We start from the raw sequence: 17,239 nt of genomic DNA on the forward strand, positions 1-17,239 counted from the left end.
TGTTTCTTTTGTTTTTCAGACACTCTACAAGCAAGCTGGCGCCAGCGGGAAAAATAACCCAGAATACCATGGATCTGTGTTTTGTGTTTGTCTGTGGTGTTTGCCTTGTTGCTAGGATCAAAAAACCTCATGACATGGGTGGGGGATGGCTTCAAAAGGCTAACCTGGGGCAGGGGGGTGGGAGATATGTATGGGAATACAAAATGCTCAACTAGGAGGCCAGCAGCTGTGTAATAGCTACCGTGATACCTGGAAATGGAATGGCAACTAAGGTGGTCCCCACAAGCCCTATGGAAATAATGAGAAGAGGAGGAACTCACTGGGAATCAATGGAGGGGTGTGTAAAATAGTATAAATCAACAGAAGATGGTTGGATGTGCCCCTCTCCTGTGACTATGGAGAAGCAGGATCAATGGCCTATGCAAGGGGTGGACAATTGGGTGTACTGTGTATAAGGTGTTTTGCTGGGAATGTACATATTACTGGGAGCACAATTACACCAGCCTATAACCAAACTACACAGATCTACATGCTGCTATCTGGACTTTGGTGCACAAATGGATCTGTGAATCTTGTTGCTGTGAATAATCAAACCAGGGCCTACTGCCTGATTCCATGCCAAGTGGTCAAGCTGGTTTGGACAATATCCCATTTCTCTGTGAACATTCAATGGACTTATGATATGGACAAAAGCAAGCAAAACCTGCAGGGGCAGCTTGTTGCAACTGCCAGCAACTGGACACATCAGATCGTGACCCCGTTGAAGGAGGAGAGGCAGTGTTTTGGGGGTGTCTCGGATGTTGGACCATACTGCAGTGGTCAGGACTCGGTGTTGCTGTGGATTTTGTATTGTTAACTGTACTTGTGTTACGTTGCATAGGGAGATAACCTATAAGTAATGTAATAAGCCTTCCGAACCCTACAGTGTACTAGACAACCTGGACTCAACCTTCTCGGGCCGGCTATAATGGGAAGTCTGGAACGCTAATTGGAATAGGTGTGGTATGCCCATACGAGAGAAGGTGCAGGGCACTATACTACACAAGGGGCAGTGGAACAAATGGAAAATCGACACCTTCCACCTTGATGCCTTGCCCTATCAGGAAATGTGTGGCCATATGTCCTATGCTTTTCCAGGGATACCTGGGCAGGAGGATCCCAAAAGAAAAAGAAAAAAAGAACGGGGTGGAGTGTTAGGATATAGAAATTCAGGCCTGTCTGTAAAGGCCTATACTCTAAGGATTTAGGTGTATTCTTATCACTTGGCTAGTTAGAGGTATAAAAGAAAGAATAAAAATCACTGCCGGTGTAAGGTCCTTCTCTTACTGTGACAGTTTGTGGCCCTGTGCTTAGGCTAAGATCTTTGGCTAAGCAACAGAGGCAGCCATAAGCTGGGAAGTGACCGGTCACCTCCTCACATTCCAAACTAGTCCCATTTAAATAAGGTGCTATTGGGCTGTTAGGCACGATCAGGACAGGATTGCATTCCTATCACCTCCAGAGAAAGGGAAGTGCCGAGAAAATGTAAAAGGAAACAGCATCCTGTCTGGCAAGAACTCACTTATCAATAGCTGGGATGTGAAATCCTCACTTCTGTATTGTTTTGTCATTATAGTTCCCACTTTGCTGTTGTTTGTCTGTATAATCTCTGTCTAGTTCTGTGATTGTTTCTGTCTGCTGTATAATTAATTTTGCTGGGTGTAAACTAATTAAGGTGGGACATAATTGGTTACATAATCATGTTACAATATGTTAGGATTGGTTAGTTAAATTTCAGGAAAATGATTGGTTAAGGTATAGCTAAGCAGAACTCAAGTTTTACTATATAATCTGTAGTCAATGAGGAAGTGAGTGGGCGTGGGCATGGGCATGGGCATGCGGGTGGGGGAGATGGGAACAGGGAATGGGGGTAAGAAAATTGGAATCATGTTTTGCTAAAGGGGGAAATGGGAACAGGGAATGGGAGTAAGGAAGTTGGAATCATGTTTGGCTAAGGGCAGGAATGGGAACAGGGACACAGGTGTAAGGCTCTGTGGTGTCAGAGCTGGGAAGGAGGATACTAAGGAAGGAAACTGGAATCATGCTGGAAGTTCACCCCAATAAACATCGAATTGTTTTCACCTTTGGACTTCGGGTATTGTTGCTCTCTGTTCATGCGAGAAGGACCAGGGAAGTAAGTGGGTGAAGGAATAAGCCCCCTAAAAGGGAGCTGTATTCATGTACTGAACAATCACTAGAAAATGAACATAAGAACATCTACACTATGTCAGACCAATGGTCCAGCTCTCCAGTATCCTCTCTTCTGACAGGTTTCAGAGTAGCAACCATGTTAGTCTGTATTCGCAAAAAGAAAAGGAGAACTTGTGGCATCTTAGAGACTAACCAATTTATTTGAGCATAAGCTTTCGTGAGCTATAGTGGCCAATGTCAGGTACTCCTGAGGGATTGAACAGAACAGATAATCATCAAGTGATCCATTCTAAGGACCTGCATATTTCCCTCACTCATCTTTATTTGACTGCATTTCAGTTGTTGCTGGAAGATGTCAGGGAAATGTCCATGGAAAAGTGGTGTGGATGTGAGATTTGTCTGTGTTTTGTCTCATTGTGAGATGTGTGCGCAATTTGGAGGCACTCTTGCAGCATTTGTGGTGATTGTTTGAGTTAAAACAGAAGTTCTTGGTGCCCTTTGCTTCCCTGTTCTTCAAAGGGAAACCAGCTGATGTAGCAGCTACTGAGAAAGCCTTAGAAAAGGGCCCAAAAAGTAATAGCAGCTGGTTTCTGTAGTGTAGTGGTTATCACATTTGCCTAACACGCAAAAGGTCCCTGGTTCAAAACCAGGCAGAAACAGTGCTGCTTTCTCTCTTGTGGTTCCTTTGGTCTTCTTTCCATCCAACTGCTTTCTCAAATACATCCATAGCTTCTATGCTTTCTTCCTTGATTTTTTTTTTTCATTTCATTAAACTTTAAGTTCAAAAGGAGAAGGTTAACTTGCATTTTGAGGGAAGGAACAGACCATCATTTGGGAGATTGCCAGCTACATAAGAAATCTGAACATAGAACAATCCCAACCCTCTGTCCTGCATAGTTCGCTCCCAGCCAGCAGTGTTCCCCTCGCTTTTGTTTCTTTTGAACTAACCACAAACAGCCTTGACTGATGATCACATTTCCCCTCCTATCCTGGCTAGGCAGGGTTGGGGTGTGAGGAATCAGAACATAATAATTGGAACTCTCTAACCCATCCTTTTAACATACAACATCACTTTCTCCTTTCTAAATAATATTTTTCCCATAATATTTTTTAACACTCAACAGCTTGCTCATCTTCAAATGATGTTAACACAAGCTCTGAACTACAGATTTTCTTACTGTTCCCTTGATATTTTTAGCACAGTAAATTGACATAAAAGAGGAACAGAAAACAAAACAATCTTCAATATTATAAATTGAGGACAGGTCTTTTTTTTTGTCCCCTCAGGGCAATGGAGAATGGATCAGGGTTACCAGAGAAAGCCTAGTACAGGTGATAGTGCTTAAGTTTTAATGTTTTTACCACTGTGACCTGGGTTCGATTTCTGGTCAGGAAATGATGCTTTTTTCAACACATATCTTCACTTATTGTCTCCTCAATTGATACTTTGTCATGCTCAGATGGGTTTTGGAGACCCCATGAAACTCAAACGGCCTCAGAACAGAGCATAGGCATAGAATCATAGAATATCAGGGTTGGAAGGGAACTCAGGAGGTCATTTAGTCCAACTCCCTGCTCAAAGCAGGACCAATCCCCAACTAAATCATCCCAGCCAGGACTTTGTCAAGCCTGACCTTAAAAACTTCTAAGGAAGGAGATTCCACCACGTCCCTAGGTAACGCATTCCAGTGCTTCACCACCCTCCTAGTGAAAAAACTTTTCCTAATATCCAACGTAAACCTCCCCCACTGCAACTTGAGACCATTACTCCTTGTCCTGTCATCAGCTCCCACTGAGAATAGTCTAGAACCATCCTCTTTGGAACCCCCTTTCAGGCAGTTGAAAGCAGCTACCAAATTCCCCCTCATTCTTCTCTTCTGCAGACTAAACAATCCCAGTTCCCTCAGCCTCTCCTCATAAGTCATGTGATCCAGTCCCCTAATCATTTTTGTTCCCCTCCTCTGGACATTTTCCAATTTTTCCATATCCTTCTTGTAGTGTGGGGCCCAAAACTGGACACAGTACTCCAGATGTGGCCTCACCAATGTCGAATAGAGGGGAACGATCACGTCCCTCAATCTGCTGGCAATGCCCCTACGTATACATCCCAAAATGCCATTGGCCTTCTTGGCAACAAGGGCACACTGTTGACTCATATCCAGCTTCTCGTCCACTGTAACCCCTAGGTCCTTTTCTGCAGAACTGCTGCCGAGCCATTTGGTCCCTAATCTGTAGCGGTGCATTGGATTCTTCCGTCCTAAGTGCAGGACCCTGCACTTGTCCTTGTTGAACCTCCTCAGATTTCTTTTGGCCAATCCTCGAATTTGTCTAGGGCCCTCTGTATCCTATTCCTACCCTCCAGTGGTATCTACCTGTCCTCCCAGTTTAGTGTCATCTGCAAATTTGCTGAGGGTGCAATCCACACCATCCTCCAGATCATTAATGAAGATATTGAACAAAAGCGGCCCGAGGACTGACCGCATGTTCCCATTGTGGATCTTTCATACAAGTAGAGCTGTGCAAATCATTTATTTCCTTGCTTGCTAGCTAGCCTAACCTTTATAATTATATTATAATAGTTAATAATAATCCAGGTTGACCCCAGATGAAGTTTTTTCAGTCTTCTTGTTGAAACAAAACTAAAAAATAAATAAATCATTTGTGGCCCACCAAAATATTTCAGTAAATAAAATATTCATCCAAAAACCATTCACCTGGCTCCATAGACTAGTCTTCAGAATTAACCAGCTGGAGAGAAGGATCAGTAGCCTCTTCCATTCCTGAAGTCTAGCTGCTGAAGGGTTCTGAGGATGAAGCAGATTTCATAGCCTTCCACCTGTATGCCACTGGTTGCTGTCAGGTTGCTACTGGTGAAAGCAACTTGGGTCAGCGGCAGATCTATGTATAGCTCTCTGTTCAATACAGAGGAGTATTTTTTTTTTGTGCATTGCATATAAAAACAAAATAAATTGTGTTGAAAACTGACCCTGGGATCAAGGTGAAACATGGTGATTTTAAATCAAGGACAAAATCTCGACTGAGTTAAACAGAAGGAAGGCTTTTTCATCAGGTTCTTTCAAATGCTAAAGATTGAGATGGTTCTTAGAGCTTCCAGATACATCATCGGCCAGAATTTTCAGAAGATCTCAAACCCACCCCTAAAGCTAGATTTTCAGAAGAACTCAGCTCCCAGATAGGCACCTAAATTTTTGCCCAACCTTTTTTCAACTTGGGTCAACCTGAATGTCTATTATTCATATTATAAGGTTGGTTAGGCTAGCTAGCAAGGGGGGAAAAATAATTTGCACATGTCTATTTGTGTAAAATGGCATGCAGCCTGGACTTTGAGGTGCACAGTGGACACATGCCCACATTCTGCTATTAGTCGGTGGGAAGCTTTGATTTTCATATGGTCTCCAAAGCCCTTCCCAGCATCATTTAGAAGAAGGGGGAGTCAGGGAAAAATCACACGTTTGAGTGAATTGCAAGTAAGGAATGAACCAAAGTTTTCTGTTGTAAAGTTACTTTCTCTGAGCAAGAGTTGAACCCAGGCTGCTTATCCCGCCTAAGAGGTCATGAAAACTGGAGAAAGCAGAGAAGGTTTCTGCTCGTGCATATCTTTTATTCCCCTAATAAGTGAGCAGAAGTCACAGGGCTCTAGGAAACTTGCAACTTTAGGTGAGTGTGATTGTATCTAAAAGCCAGCTGTGCTGTAGGGGGCCTCTAGGTGTTGGAAGAGATGTGCCACCTCAGCCTTCCTGAGTGCTCATAAAACATTTTAGAAAACTAGAGTTGGTAGATCAGCTGCTTCCATGGTGTCAGGATGTTCGAGTGCTCTAAAACGCCAGGTTCAAGGTACTATCTTTTTCTCAACTGGGTGTTCTGGTCTCCATTGGAAGCCTGGGTTAATACCCCACTCCTGAAACGATTTTTTAATTCTACATGGAGGAATGGCCTCATTTCGATCTCTCTTTTAACATGAGAAGAGCGCTTGCTTTGGATTTCTGTTAGAGTAGTGGCAAGAGAATTTGGAAGGAATTCAAACACCTTCAGAAGCTGCATATTGAGCCCTAGATGGGTAAATTCCAGTTCATGCCCCAGGAGAAAGTTGGCATTGCTTGAGGGTAGGCAGGTTTGGGTGTTAAACATACAGGTAGGGGAAGAAGGGAGCAGTGCAGAAAACACTGATAATACGGAATGTAAGACTCTTAGTCTCACGGTTTGGGCTTGAGTCCCAAGTTGGGTGCCCTCCCTACTCTGGTTTGACTGCTTCCTGAGGGCACAGAATTGACTACATCGGAGCAAAGACAAGGGGCAGCTAAAACCAAGAGCCCTGTCATAGTGTGCCAACGTCCTATGAGGATGTATCAAAACCCTTCTCTCAGAATACTATCAGCTCAACCAGGCTTTTTTCCTGGAAGAGCCTCTAGGTAGGCCGAAGAAGCAGGTGAGAGGATTAAAATGGGGTAAATGAAAGCCACGGAGGGTTGTTCCCCTTGAGATTTGTTTGTGTTTCTCTTATCATCCTGGTGGAGGAATCGGCTGCATAATTCAATTTTTCCCCAGTGCCTTTGATTGGGTTCAGTCTGTGACATTGAGCATAGGGGTTCCATCAGGAGCTGCTCCTGTTCTCACAGGAGAATGGGAACTGGGCCAATTTCCCCAGTTGGACAGAAAGTAGCTTGAGAAAGCCAGAAGAGTTAGTGGCTTGGAGACAGTACCTCTTTAACCCCGGTTCAATTCCAGGTCATGGAACAGAACTCTTCCGCAAAAATATCCAAAAAATGTTGTGTTTCACTTTAATTCATGAACACAGTTGTGTGGCAATTAATTAAATTTCATTTATTTAAAGTTAGTACATTTAAATTTATTGAATTACTTAGTTTATTTATTAATGTATTTATTAATTAAATTTATTCATTAATTTTTGTATTTATTAAATGTAAATGTGTTTAGATTTATTAAATTAAATTAAATTACGATCCTAAAGTTTCTGTGCTCAGATTTTTTAAGTAGCTGGTAATCTCCCAAATAATGATCTATTCCTTCCCTCAACATGCAGGCTAACCCCCTCCTTTTGACCACCATGTTCCCAGTGGCCCGAGAGAAGCAGAGCTCAGCACTTCCTAAGAGTACAGAGCTGACAAAATGAGAGCTACGCTAGCCGGCAGCTAAAGCCAGGAGACCTGTTCTAATGAATCAGCCTCCCATCAGGTAGCACAAACCCCCCTCTCTGGGTTTCTATCCCAGAAATATTGTCAGATCAATGATTTTTTTCCCCGACGAAGTCTCCAGATTATAAGCAGCAGAAGAAGCGGAGAGGACTGCGCTGGGCTCAATGAAAGAAGAGGAGAATTGCTCCTCTGGTGATTTCTTTGTTTTGCTTCTGTTGTGATGCTGATGGAGGAACCTGAAGCATAATTTGAATTTGTGACACCATGCGGTCCTTTTTTGGGGCTCAGCTTGTGACACTGAGCACAGAAGTTGCTTCACTCTCTGTTTTTGTCCCTTCAAGGCAATGGAGACTGGACCAGCATCTGAGATTGGCGAAGTAGGAGCCTGAGAAAAACAAAGATGGCTGTCGGAAAAAAAGAGCCCTACTGGGTGCTTTAAGTGGTAGGCTCTGGTGTTTTAACAGCCATGGCCTGGGTTCAATTCCCCTGAGAAATAGAAGTTTTTCAACAAAAATCTCCATTCATTCCACATTTGAAATTGAAAGGAAAAGAGGGCAAGATGAATTTTTGCCTGCCTTGCTCAGCTTGACTTCCTTCCTCGCCCCATTCCTGCCTTAGTTCCTGGGTTACCTGGTCACTGAAGGAGACTGGGGCCCAGCAGCATGGGGCTGAAGTTGGGCAGCTTGACCCCTGCAGCAAGAATCCTGCTGCCACTTGCCGCTCCACCCTGTTGTCCCAGCTTCACCTACTGGCTGCCAGGGACTTGTCACTCAGCAGCAAAGCAAAAGGAGGTGGACAGAGCCACCCTCTCCTTGATGCTTGGGCTCATTAAAACATATCTTTAATTGATGATGGCCAATTAGAGACTGACATCACTTGCTATTTTATCACTTGAAAATGCCATTGGCCAGTCCTTGGATGTCTCTAATGCTGCGCTTCAGTTCATGAGGTCAACGATGACCTTCGAGCTAAAGCACTAGGATTAACATTCAAACTCTGCCTCTTAATGTAACAGAATTTAATACTGGTCCACCCTGTGTTGGTGGCAGTTCGATTTCTAGATGTTTGCACATTTCAGTTACTGTTAAAATTAAAAAGTTTCTATGATTTTAAATTTTGAAACGATTTTTTTTACGAACGATTTTTTTTACGAAACGAAACAGTTGAAACGATTTTTTTTATTTGCTCATATACGGCATGAATAAATACAGATTTACAGATCCTAGCCTGCAAATTTATCATTTTATATGACAGAGAAAATCATGCATCCAAATTGTGCATGAAAATCATGAAATGAGCTACAAATGCAATAAAAAATAAGGTATTCAAAAGTTTAACATATGGGGGGCAGCAAAGAAGCTTCTTGCCTGGGGTGCCATTTAGTCTAGGGGAGGCCCTGTCAGGGAGAGCAGGAGTTAGTTTCACATGTCTATTTTCAGGCTGTAATCTGTGGGCACCCTGCTCTGTGGGAGGGATCGGAGGAGCCCACACTCAGGGCTGGAACAGGCCCCTGATTTAGGGGGTGGCTGCATGGTTTACAGAGCTCTGATGTCTCAGACAATCTGTCTCTCCCAAAGCCTCAGATCTGCGTCCCCAGAAGGCTCCTGCACCGCCTCCTCTCCCTTCACATTCTATAGAAAGGAGCAGCATGAAGGGTTAGGGATGAGCCATAGGGCACTAGCTGGTGGCAGAGGCTTCAGGAGCCCAGGGTGTTTGCCTGTCTGGAGCATTTTGGCTGAGAGCTCAGGGACACATTGTGAGGCAGAATCCCAGGCATCTACACGAAAGGAGCATAAGGACGTACAAATGGCCATACTGGTTCAGACCAAAGGTTCTGTGACGGGGTGGGTCACAGAGACCCCCTTGGGCTTCCACCTGATGTGCAGAGACTACCTCTGAGCTCATTTTCCCTGCCAGCTTGGGACTTCAGTGCCCTGCCTTGTTGAGCCAGACACGCTAGCCTGCTACAAACACAGGCCCAGGTCTAAACCAAATCCCCCAAAAGCTGCAAGCTTAACTGAAAATAGCTTAAGAAGCGCTCCTGTCTCCAATACCCAGTTCCCAATGGGGTTCAAACCCCAAATAAATCCCTTTTACTCTGTATAAAGCTTAGACAGGGTAAACGCATCAATTGTTTACCCTCTATAACACTGATAGAGATGTATGAACAGCTGTTTGCTCCCCTAGGTATTAATTGCTTGCTCTGGGTTAATTAATAAGTAAAAAGTAATTTTATTCAATATATAAAAAGTAAGATTTAAATGGTTCCAAGTAATAACAGACAGAACAAAGTAAATTACCAAGCAAAATAAAACAAAAACACACCCTTTAAGTACCGAGAACTGGAGGTTGGGCACAGTGGGCTTTGAAGCTTTTTACAGCTCTGCTATTGTGTTTTTCAATTTTCAGCAGGTGGCTGAGCTGGAGGGCAGGGCAGACCTGAGGGGAATGGCAGGGCAACCACAAAGAACACAACCAACTCTTCAGATCGTGGGACACACTGCGTCTACTCAGTGCCATAGCATTGTATCCCCTTTGGCAGAGCCACTGTGAGGAGCATCTTCAGCGATGAAGGCAGTTCCCCGCAGTACTGGCTAACCGGGTTTCTGTGGCCCTTAAATGGCTGGCCATGGTGGAAAAGCACCGTGAGCCAGCAGCAGAACGGAGGTGGGACTCTGGGACCTGGATGGGCCTTGATTCTGTCCTGATGGTCTCTGATTGAGGGAAGGGAAACGGTTTTACTGTAGCAAGTGGGAGCAGTTGTGTTTCATTTTCAGGCATTGGTATCAATTCCTGTAGGTTTCTTGTAAGCTCATAGGGATGTTAGCAGGTGCTCTCAATGCAGGATTGGCCCAGACACCATAATGTGATGGGGATTGCATTTTCCTTTTTTTTTGTTCTTCCAATGGCATTTCTGTCTGTGATTTCGTTTTGCTTTGTATAACCGTGTTTTCTCCTGGATCTGATATTTAACTGAAAGAAGAAGAAGGTCTCAGGGCACTGGATGGAAGAGGAGGCTGGGGCTAGGGCTGCTAAGAGAGTGAGAGTAGCAAGTTTTCTGTATTGTTTCCTGCCTTCTTTTTCTTGACTAGTTTCTCTTCTGCACCAAACTTGCCCTTTTCCTATGTGAGCCTGGTTAGCTCTGTTGGAAGCACATCAACCTTTAAATGTAAGGGACCAGAGTTCAAGCCCCTGATCAGGTGGAGAAGGGATTCTTTCCCCTGGTAGTATCTCTCAAGGGCATCTCTTCAGTACCCTTCTTGGTGTTACTTTTTTTTTCTTCTTTTCAGGACTTGGCCCTTCCTAGGAAGGGCCATTTACTGCCAGGGGCTGAAGGGGCAACTTTCTCACACGCCCACTGGCCTCACAGTCTGGAGGAAGAAAGGTCTATGGGTCTACAGCAAACCACTGCATGCCGACTTGTTGAGCAAATACAGGGCTGGCCAGAGAGGCCATTGAGGCCTTGAGTGAGGAAGGGAAAAAGCAAGTCCACCCAGGCCCTTCCACACCAGAAATCAACAGAACACAAGCTGTTCCCTGCTTGTCCCATGGAGAAAGGGCCAGCACTCAGGACTTTAAATTCTGCAATCCAAGTTCAAGTCTTGGTGGGACCTTGGAATAGCTCTTTCAGCACCTAATGCTACTGGGTGTCCCAAGGCTTTGTCTTGCTCTCTCAAATCACATGGGAGCCTGTCCTTTGCCCTCTAGCTTTTGTGACTTGAGCGCATGAAGGGATGTTTGATCCAGAAGGCTGGCCATGCCTGGAGTCCTGTAGGTAGGGATGCGAGCTCCATTTCCTCTGAGTCCTAAAGCTGGGCTGCAGCCTGGCCTAGGAGGCAGCCCTATTGGTTGACCTACTGGCCCCAAGTTCCTTGTGCGGCATTGATGTTCCCCAGGAATGCTGAAGGGCTGGCCTAAGGGCAGGAGGCTTAATACTCCTCCCTGTCAGTCAGGGCGGAAGAGGAGGGCTGCAAGAGTTGGCAGGTTGATGAGCTGGGCCTTCTAGCGTTCGGTCGGTGATGAGGTGGGGAATGTGAACTGGGGCAGTGCTGGCCTGTGAGGAATGGCTCGGCCAGTGGAGTAAGTGGACCTTGTCATTACCCCAGAACGTTGTCATGCTAAAGAACTATCTTTTGGCCACAGGAAATTTCCTCAGCCATGTATTTCCCCCAGCTCCACCAGTGCTGCAGAGACTGAACACGATAGTGTCCCAATTCTTGTGGGGCAATTGGACACCCCTAGTAAGGAGAAGTGTGGCTTTCCTGCTGGTGACAGAGGACGGGTTTGGGCATGGTGGGCTTTGAAGCCTTTTATGGCTCCACTTTCTTGTTTTTAAATTTTCAATTTCCCGGGCTGGGGGGGCGGAAGGGGCTGCTCCTATCCAAGCATGGCCCTGCCCCAGGCGGGCCCCTTGCAGGGTGTTGTTGACACTCGGGGAATTGGGGAAACCCTCCTTAGCCTGGAGCGGGGGCAGAAGACTGGATGGATCTTACCATGAGAAAAGCAAGGGGAATGGGCTGTTTTTACTGAATCATTAGACTAAGGAGACCCTGCATGGGAATGCAACAATCATATTTCAGTTCAGCTTTGGAGATTTGACACAATACATGTACAATCACCTTCCTATAAAGCTTCTAAAATCCCACGGCCAAAAATCTCCATTGCACAGCTTGTAAGCTGCACTGTGAATAGATCCTGCAGGAAACCACCCACGCAGCAAAGTGGTGCAGCAGAAGGGTGCTGGGCCCATAACCCAGGAGTTGATGGATCGAAACCATCCTCTGCTAGCTTGGGGTTTATTGCTTACAACCCTGGGAAATATTTCAGTCTGTCTTTATTTCTTCCATATACAAAAGAGGAACAAATTCTCTCCTTGCTTACCCTTCCACAAGGACTAAAGGAAGGAATAAAGCCCTATCCCATAGGGTCACCTCCTGTAAGGAGAGAGATGTGCAATGACTCCAATCATAGAATCATAGAATATCAGGGTTGGAAGGGACCTCAGGAGGTCATCTAGTCCAACCCCCTGCTCAAAAGCAGGACCCATACCCAATTAAATCATCCCAGCCAGGGCTTTGTCAAGCCTGACCTTAAAAACATCTAAGGAAGGAGATTCCACCACCTCCCTAGGCAACGCATGGTTTCTTCTGAGGCAATCACATGGTTTCTTCTGAGGCAGGACCTTTCTTGTTGGAGGAGCTGTAAGGTTGTTCCTGGGCAAAGGCAGACTGATTCATACTCTTCAAGATTCACACCTTACTCCTGGGGGAATTCTGCACCACTGCGCATGCACAGAATTCATGTCCCCTGCAGATTTCTTTGATTCCCCACAGAAAAAGGGGCAGCGGGAGGGGGCGGGAAAGTTACCACAAATTTTGTAAGCCCGCTGCAGAGCTTGCAAAAACAGAGGTTGCGGGGCAGAGGGACTTTTTTCCCTCTCCGAGGATGGTACAGCTAAGGCCCCACTTCCTGGGGCTGTGTTCTCAAAGGCAAAGTGCATTGCCATGCCTAGACAAGGTAGCCCTTCCCTGTATGAAATGATGTATTCAGCTGCTGAAGGAGACTTGATTCAGGAAAATATTTGTTATATACCACCCCCAACATAGCTAGATAGATAGATATAGTTGTCATCTATGTTTTAGTGTTTGAGTCCCTAACCAGTCTCTATGTCTGCATAAAGTCTCATACCAATCACAAACTTGTCTTCTCTGCTGTTCTGACTCCCTGAACTGGCCTGCCTTTCTTGTAATCCATTCTCAATATAGTGTTGCACCTTCTGATTGTTTACTTTTTAAAAAGTTCTTTTTATCAAGTAACCAAAAGTTATTTGAGACTTCAGAACGATCTTGACAAACTGGAGAAAACAGTCTGAAGTAAATAGGATGAAATTCAATAATGACAAATGCAAAGTCCTGATACAGAGAAGAAAGAAAAGCAGTCATGTAAAGCTATGCTTCTGTCTTTTCTCTACACCTATGGGTAGAAAGAATTTGCACTGTGTGTAACCTTTACTTCCGGTGCAGGGAAAGAACTCCTTGTAAGGATCAGCCTCCATGTTCATACCACAGGACCCAAACAGACTGGGTTTAACCAGTTTGAACTGGACAAAATGTCACAATTTATGTTGAGCCAAGCTATAAAAGCTCAACCTTGTTCTTTGTTCAGGGCTTCGCCATTTTCCTCTGTGTAGGAAATTGGTGAGCCCTTCAGCTGTCGTACTTGCTAGCATTAAAGTGCCTCATTTTATCTAAGAGCCACGACTCTGTGTTTGTTTGGCTAATACAGAAGTACAGGGAAGGCTACCCTCCCAACCCTGGAGGGGAGGGGAACCCTTTTTCCCTAATGGCACCCAACTTAGGAAGGGGTAATCAACTGCACAAATACACAATGGGAAATGACTGTCGAACAAGGAGTACTGCAGAAAGGGATCTGGGGTCATAGTGAATCACAAACTAAATATGGGTCAACAATGTAACACTGTTGCCAAAAAAGCAAACCTCATTCTGGGATGGGTCAGCAGGGGAGTTGTAAGCAAGACAGAAGAAGTAATTCTTCCTCTCTACTAAATGATTAGGGGTCTGGAACACATGAGTTATGAGGAGAGGCTGAGGGAGCTGGGATTGTTTAGCCTGCAGAAGAGAAGAATGAGGGGGGATTTGATAGCTGCTTTCAACTACCTGAAAGGGGGTTCCAAAGAGGATGGATCTAGACTGTTCTCAGTGGTAGCAGATGACAGAACGAGGAGTAATGGTCTCAAGTTGCAGTGGGGGAGGTTTAGATTGGATATTAGGAAAAACTTTTTCACTATGAGGGTGGTGAAACACTGGAATGCGTTCCCTAGGGAGGTGGTAGAATCTCCTTCCTTAGAGGTTTTTAAGGTCAGGCTTGACAAAGCCCTGGCTGGGATGATTTAACTGGGAATTGGTCCTGCTTCGAGCAGGGGTTTGGACTAGATGACCTTCTGGGGTCCCTTCCAACCCTGATATTCTATGATTCTATGATTCTATACTCAGCACTGATAAGGCCTCAACTGGTGCAACCCCAGCCCCGTCTCTTACATTATGACAGCAATATTTATGAGTTCATGACTGCGATATCCACAAAGGTGTGAAGTCACATTCCGATAGGCTGCAAGACAGATGTTTTCAGGTGATTTGCAGCGCCGTGATGAGGAGAAGGGTTGGGATCAGGGAGAAGTGATGGGGAGAAGGGGGGAAGAGGAGTGAATGGGGGGTGGATCCTCGAAGGGAAGAGGTGGGGCAGGGGAGGTTCCGGCACTCCTGACGGACTGGGCAGTTTTTAAATATGACGAAGTTGACAACCCTACCCCAGCTCCGTCTGTGCTCTGCCCAGAGTCCCTGCCCCATGTTCCACCCCGAAGCCCTGCCCCCACTCGGCGTCTTCCCCCCACCCCTGGCCGCTCGCATGGGGAGGAGGGGGCAGAGAGGAAAGGGCATTGGACAGGTCTGGGGGAGAGGGCAGAGAGGAGTGAGCAGCGGGTGAGGAGAGGGGGTGGAGAGGATCAAGCAGTGGGCAGAGGGGAGTGAACAGAAGGGGTGAGTCAGAGAGGGGGCAGAGAGGAGCGATTGGGGGTGAGGGCCCCGGTCCAGGTTCCGGGACCCCTTCTGAATGTGGGCCTGGCACCACGCTGCCATTGTAAACCCAGTACTAGTCACTGGCTCTGATCTATCTGGATGGGAAGCATGGGTGGCAGGTACCATAGGCTGGGGGAGGCTGTGCCTCCCCAAACAGCCAGGCCTGGCGCTGCCCACCCCCAGCCCCCAGGCTCCCCCCTTCCCTTGTGCAGCTCCAGTGCCCCTGTGCAGGGGCCCCGGCTCAGGCTGTGACCGTGCCGCTTGCCCTCCTGGCCCTCCGGGGCTAGGGAGGCTGCGGCCATTTGCCACTCACCTCCCCGACACTCTGGGGCGGAGGAGGCTGGGGCCACGCTGCCTGCCCTCCCAATGCTCCGGGGCTGGGGGGGAGCTGCGGCCACACACTGCCCGCCCTCCCGGTGCTCTGGGACTGTGGGCCTAGCCTGGGGCAGGGGCTGGTAGTGGCAGTGGGGGGGGGATGCTCTGGGCTCCAGTGGGGTGTGTGTGCATGGAAGAGGCGGGGCCTCAGGTGTAAGGGGCGGGGCCTCAGGTGTAAGGGGCGGGGCCAGAGGCTAGCCTCTCCCAGCCTGCTGTTCACGTGCCGCCCATGATGGGAAGGTTGGAGGCAGGGGATTCTGCTGAACAGACGCTGGGGGCTAGTCTGCACAGAAGTGCTACGTGCTCTCTCCCGTCGGCATAATAAATCCATCTCCACGAGCGGCGGTAGCTATGCTGGTGAGGGAAGTTCTCCTGCCAACATAGCGCTGTCCACTCTGGGTCAGTGTAACTTATGTTGCTTGGGGGAGGGGGGTTATTCACACCCCTGAGTGATGTAAGTTATAGCCTAGTAAGTGGCAGTGTAGACAAGGCATAGGACTCTGAGTTCTGGAAGGTTCAATTTCCAGGTGGGAATTCTCCAGAAACTCATAGCATTGAATGTGAGATCTGGATTCCAGCTGATTTCCAGGGTCCCCTCTGTCCCCCTCCATCCCTATCCTAGCACCTCTCAACCTGGTGACTTCCCTTGTGGTAAAAGTTCTATATATGGACGGCAAACGACAACTCCACCTCGGGGTCCCACTGCGGTAACGCCAGGATCCCTGAAACCACCAGCCAGGTGACGGAGACACAGCCGGGCAGTTAGCTTCTCCATCCGCTGCTCTCACTGAGGGGTTTTGCCTCAAGTTAGGGCCACAAAAGAGGAGGAATCACTTCCCTAATTCACTTTACTTCAGAATCCCAGTCACTCTTCCTTGCCAGGGAGCGGGCAGGAAACTGACAGACCCCCCAGATCTGAATCCTCTATTACTGAGGAGCTTTGGAAGAAGGACCCCCCAATCTGGGGTCTTAGGGGCATCTGAGGCTGTACAGAGCTCTGAGACATCACAAGAACCATTCCACCCCCCAGCATCTTTGCCCCTCACTATATGCTCCACACCCTCAGCAGGGCAGCCCCAAGCTGAACTGGCTCGAGAGGCTGAACTTCACTCTCACCCAAGAGCTCCTGGCTCCTTTCCACCAGGAATTGTTATTATTAGGGCTGTCAATTAATCACCGTTAACTCAAGTGATTAACTCAAAACAAATGAACTCAATTAAAAAAATGAATCGTGATTCATCACAGCTTTAATCGCACTGTTAAAGAATAATAGAATACCAATGAAAATGTATTTTGGGATATTTTTCTGCATTTTCAAATATATTGATTTCAATTACAACACAGAATACAAAGTGTACACAGCTCACTTTCCTATTTTTTATTACAAATATTTGCACCATAAAAATGATAAACAAAAGAAATAGTATTTTTGAGTTCATTTCATACAAGTACTATAGTACGATCTCTTTATCATGAAAGTGCAACTTACAAATGTAGATTTTTTTGTTACATAACTGCACTCAAAAACAAAACAATGCAAAATAAGTCCACTCAGTCCTACTTCTTGTTCAGCCAATCACTAAGACAAACAAGTTTTTTACATTTACGGGAGATAATGTCACCTGCTTCTTATTTACAATGTCACCTGAAATCGAGAACAGGCGTCCACATGGCACTTTTGTAGCTGGCATTGCAAGGTATTTACATGCCAGATGTGCTAAATATTTGTATGCCCCTACATGCTTCAACCACCATTCCAGAGGACATGCTTCCATGCTGATGATGCTAGTTAACAAAATAATGTGTTAATTAAATTTGTGACTGAACTCCTTAGGGGAGAATTGTATGCCTCCTGCTCCTTGGTTTTATCCCCATTCTACCATATATTTAGTGTTTTGGCAGTCC

At 46.2% G+C, this 17,239-nt stretch overlaps 1 non-coding gene across 1 annotated transcript; it reads left to right on the forward strand.

Annotated features, from left to right (window-relative positions):
* Positions 1-2,776: 2,776 nt before the first annotated feature.
* Positions 2,777-2,849, forward strand: TRNAV-AAC (transfer RNA valine (anticodon AAC)). Its single transcript has one exon. It is a non-coding gene; the product is annotated as a tRNA-Val (tRNA).
* The last annotated feature ends 14,390 nt before the right edge of the window (positions 2,850-17,239 follow it).

The sequence above is a fragment of the Lepidochelys kempii genome, chromosome 28, assembly GCF_965140265.1.
Source record: "Lepidochelys kempii isolate rLepKem1 chromosome 28, rLepKem1.hap2, whole genome shotgun sequence".
NCBI lineage: Eukaryota > Metazoa > Chordata > Testudines > Cheloniidae > Lepidochelys > Lepidochelys kempii.